Source organism: Euphorbia lathyris, chromosome 1 (genome assembly GCF_963576675.1).
Source record: "Euphorbia lathyris chromosome 1, ddEupLath1.1, whole genome shotgun sequence".
Lineage (NCBI taxonomy): Eukaryota > Viridiplantae > Streptophyta > Magnoliopsida > Malpighiales > Euphorbiaceae > Euphorbia > Euphorbia lathyris.
Genome location: NC_088910.1, coordinates 84,776,311 through 84,781,750, shown reverse-complemented (window position 1 = coordinate 84,781,750; position 5,440 = coordinate 84,776,311).

Below are 5,440 nucleotides of genomic sequence, written 5' to 3'. Positions count from 1 at the left end.
AAGCAAAATAAATCATGAGAAACGATTCCCTGACTCTACGATGATAAGTCGGGCATAGACCCATCAAACGAAGGGTTCTCACTGGCTTTTGCCAGAAAGAAGATTGAGCGACAATCAACAAAGTCCAAAAGAGAGAAAAAGAAAAGAAAATATGGAGCAAGCAACAAGCCCTCAGAGCCATACTTGCACTGAGGCACCGACAAAGATTTCTCCCCCCAAAGGGGGACGCAAGTACAGGGGTGCGCCATTCAGAACGAGGCGGGGGCAACTAACCTATCAGCGATAAAGTATTTTGTTCCAGGATCAACGAAAGGGTTTAGACATGTGATGACTCAAAGTTAAACAAAGAAAGAAGAAAAAAGGAAAAATGATGCTAAAAAGGCCCAGGGGCAAAGTCAAGTCAATCGGAAGTAAAAGAAAATAAATCAAAAGCTGACGTGATTAGCCAAGAGGCATCAAGGTGGCAAGAGCGGTTGACATTGTCCAACAAATGTGTAATCAAATGTACGAGAGAAGTTCACTGTAACGAAGAAAGATCAAATGCGTAGTCAAGTGAAGCCGAAGGCGGTGACAAAGTTCAGAACTTTAATCAATCTCGAGGGAACCGAAGGATCCTTCTCATGAAAATTAAAAAAAAAAGAAAGAAAGAAAGAAAATCCCGATAGGTTGAAAATCCGCAAAGGACGGCCTATGCAACAATAAGGGACACCCCAATAAGTGAAAACCCCACGGGGCGCTTGTTTGAAAATTCCGGGGTAAAAGGAGAGAGTTAAAATAACTGAAGTGTGAAAACCCGAAAGGGCATGCTTTGGTGACAGTGGTTAATAAACTGAGCAGTAAACAATTCAATGTATCTTTGCCAGGTGCTTTATTTAAGCTAGACGGTTGCATTTCTAATGACAACACCCGCATCAATAGACACCCCATCTCAACTGAAATCACCCCAACACCCATAAACCGATCCAAAATCTATAAAAAAGAAAAACTAAAAAAAAAAAGACTATTCCTCTCTCTCATGCTCCATGAAGTCTGGTTCCTCTGCTCCTATGTGGTCCTCTCAAGGGTCAAATTTCGACCAAAGCGTCTCTCCTCCATAGCTACTCCCAACGGCAGTATCCCTAGTTTGGCGCATATGAAATCTCACCTCGAGTTGGCAGGGGCATACGCCCGCATCAACTTCTAACCTACACCAAGACGGTAACTTTAATCGGGGGGCACGACCCTACAATCAGATCAACGTCCATCTCACTTCGGAAGCTTCTCCATTAACGAAGGCATCAGGCATGAACTCATCGTCAAATGATTAGCATAGAAATGGCCCGTGAATATAAACCCCCTGTGCTATCCGGTATCATTCACAATCAAGAAAGAAAGAAAAGGAGAAGAAAAATTGACCAAAAAGGTTGGATTGAAAACCTCAAAAGAGGCGATCCAAGCAAAAGGAGAGATAGAGAAAATCAGTGAGATATAGAAAAGATGAATTGAAAACCCCTAGGGGCAGTTCATGCAAAAGGAGAGATAGAGAATATCGGAGAGATCCCGTTGAGTTGAAAACCCAAAAAGGGCAGCTCAGGCAAAAATTAGGGAGAAAATGAATACGTCAAACTCTGGTTAAAAGCGAGAGCCCCTTTGACACGAGGTCATCAAGACCAAATCCTCATCCTTACAACCCTTGGTTTCAAACTTAACCTCGCCCTCATCCTCGCACTCCTCGGGGACGGCCCGAAACATCATTTCTCGATCTGAAGCTACGAAAATCCTCCAAGCCTATGAAAAGGGAATCCATCCGAGCATCTCATCCACATGTACATAGTTTGCATTCCCACATGTCCATACATCCATATAAAGCAAAGCACATAGGCGACACGTGCGCACATTCAAACACACGCACAGTCACCTGCACACACTCACATAGGTGTTTACATGCATCCATAGACTAGGCTACATTCACCCATCTATATGCATCACTACACGCCTGCGGTCGATTTAGAGACTAGGGTCGCTAGAAAGAGCCAGTTTACTTGCGGTCGATTTAGAGACCAGGGTTGCTTTTGAGCCATTTTACCCGCGGTCGTGGACCAGGGTTGCTTTTGAGCCATTTTACCCGCGGTCGTGGACCAAGGTTGCTTTTGAGCCATTTTGCCTACGGTCGATTTAGAGACCAGGGTTGCTTTTGAGCCATTTTACCCGCGGTCGTGGACCAGGGTTGCTTTTGAGCCATTTTACCCGAGGTCATGGACCATGGTTGCTTTTGAGCCATTTTACCCGCGGTCGTGGACCAGGGTTGCTTTTGAGCCATTTTTACCCGCGGTCGATTTAGAGATCGGGGTCACTTTTGACCCATATTACCCACGGTCGTGGACCAGGGTCGCTTTTGAGCCATATTACCCGCGGTCGTGGACCAGGGTCGCTTTTGAGCCATCTGACTCACGGTCGCAGACCGGAGTTGCTTTTGAGCCATCTGACTCGCGGTCGCAGACCGGAGTTGCTTTTGAGCCATATCACCCGCGGTCGTGGACCAGGGTCGCTTTTGAGCCATATTACCCGCAGTCGTGGACTAGGGTTGCTTTTGAGCCATTTTACTCACGGTCGCAGACCAGAGTTGCTTTTGAGCCATCTGACTCACGGCCGCAGACCGGAGTTGCTTTTGAGCCATTTTACCCGGGTTCGTGGACCAGGGTTGCTTTTGAGCCACCTTACTCGCGATCGCAGACCTGAGTTGCTTTTGAGCCATCCCATTAACGGTCGTAGACCGAAATTGCTTTTGAGCCATTCTTACCCATAACCAACGTACGCTAGATTCCGAGAAAAGAATATTCATCGACGGCCACTCCAAAGGTGACGATGGAAGAAATCAGAGAACGATACCGGAGCGCGCAGCGCGAAGGTCAGGTATGCTCCCTCCTACTCTTTACATGTCTTTTACTTTTATATGTTTTACATTGCATGTGTTATGTTAGCAAAAAAAAACGTTTTCAAAACACACACATCACTGTCAAAATAGAAAAGTAGGGGCAACTGTAGACACCAAGTCGGAGGACCTGTGACGAAAACCTGAAAACAAGACGGTTGAAGCGATTGATTACGAAAGTTTCAAAAATAATAAAATAAATAAGTTACAGTCGGTCGCTGTTGTCGATCGGATAGCTCGCGAATGCTTAACGGCACGGTGCGAGTGCTTAGCGGCGGTCGGCGTGCATTCGACGGCAGTCGGACGCACGCTCGACGATGCGAAGCACGCGCTCGACGTCTGTCGGACGCACGCACCCAACCATGAATAGTACGCGCTCGATGTCCGAGCAAGACACGAGCTTGGCGGCACGGGATGCACGCTCGTCGGTCACGGGACGTGTGCAACCGGCAGCGCAGAACACGCGTTCGGCGGTCACGACGCGTGAAAGCCCGATGACGCGGAACGCGAGTTCGACGGCCGCGGGGCGTGCACGCCCGACGGCGCGAGGCGCGCCCCGGCGGCCGTTGAGCGAGTGCCCAATCGCGTTGGGCGGACGCCCAAAGGTAGGGGGGGCGCGAGCGCCCAACCGCGTCGGGCGGACGCCCAACGGCAGTTGGGCGCGAGCGCCCAACCGCGTCGGGCGGACGCCCAACGGCAGTTGGGCGCGCGCGCCCAACCGCGCGTTGGGCGATCGCCCAACAATCGTTGGGCGGCCGCCCAACGGCTTTGGGCGACGCCCAATTTTGCTCGGGCGTCGCCCAAAGTTTTCGGGACCCGTTTCCCTATATAAGGGGCACGGATCCCAATGCAAAGAAGAGGAGGAGGGATTTCTTGGAGCCTTTCTCACTCTAAACATTTTTAGAGAGAGAAAGTGAGTTTTTTTGAGAAAAATATTTTTTTTCTCAAAAATTCCGAGTTTCCTAAAGTTAAACTTTTACTAAAAAATATAAAAAAGGAAGATCGCGACTCGTGGAATCGATCGGCTTCGACTGTCAGATACCGAATTTAAGGTATTATCCGAGGACTAGACTCTTTTGTTTTATTTTATTTATTCTCTTCTTTTATTTATTTTTTATGTTATAGTTTTTTTTATTTGATTAGTTATTTATTTTATCACGTTTTATTTAATTAGCGTATTTATTTAATTTTCGTTTCGTGTTGAATAAAATTCGGTTTTGTTTCGAAATAGAAAACCTCGTTTTGATATCCCAATACGAACCGTGATCCGATAAAAAGGTAGTTCGAGTATCGAAAAACGTTGAAATTATAAGTTTCTAATTTAAAAGAAATTTCCAAATAATGTTTTAAAATAAAAACATCGTTTCAGGAACTTCCGTTATTGACTATGATCCATTTTTGGTAGTTCGGAAATCCAAAACGATTGAATTAGATTTAATTTAAAGCTTTTGAATAAATCTGGAAACAATTAGAGTGCTGCTGTAATTTGCCATTTCTGTCACTAATTGCTGTTTACCGACGGATTTTCCGTCGGTAAATCTGCCAAAACATAAAAAATACCATTTCAGTCCCTTTTTCTCAACTTTTAAGCTTTTAATCCTTAATATATATATGTATAGTTATGTAATTTATGTTTTTCTAACTATTTTAGATATTTAGTGTATATAATTATTTAGGATGTTTGTATATCATTCTTTATTTAATTTTTAAAACATAAGTATATGTATATATATGTTTTCTTTTATTTTATTCATTTGAGTTATATTAGATTCTATTTTGAAGGGTATCTACTTGGGCATTTTGGGAAATAATCAATAGATATTAGTATATGTTATTTTTTGATATTTAAAACTATAATAGTTCTGTATATATGTAGTTTTGGGATATTTGGGTTATTTTATTGGTTATTGAATGAAATTATTTTGGGTAAATGTTATGTTCTTATTTATGAGATTTATTTACTATTTTCACATCTTTAAAGTATAAATGTATTTTATCTAATATTTTCATATATGTATTATATAGTTTCCTTTTATTAACTTTTATTTTCATATTCTCTTTTTGATTTAAATGTATATATATATGCTAGAATTACTTTCTTTATTCTTTTGGATCATTCATGGGTCCATGTTTCAAATGGGCTTTATTTGATTATGAATCTTGCTTTAAATGGGTTTATTATTGTAGTTATAATAGGTAGAGAGAGTCCATTAAATAAGAGGGGAAAATAAATCAAAAGAAAGAGAGTTTTCAATTTGATTATTTAAACTAATGAATTTTTAGAGGTTCCTAATGTAAATAAATGGAGTTGTTTTTTGTTAATATTTCAAATCGTTTCCAAAACACCACGTTTTAAAACCTTAATCCGTTCCAAAGGCGGATTAAGTGAACATTATAATTAAAATCGCTTTCTTTGTGAATAATAGAGTTTTTGAATCATTTTCTTAAAGGATTTGTACAAAATAAAATTGACTTGTATGTTTAACCACGTTTTCTTAACTAAAGGTTTTTGTCTCAAACGTTTCCAAA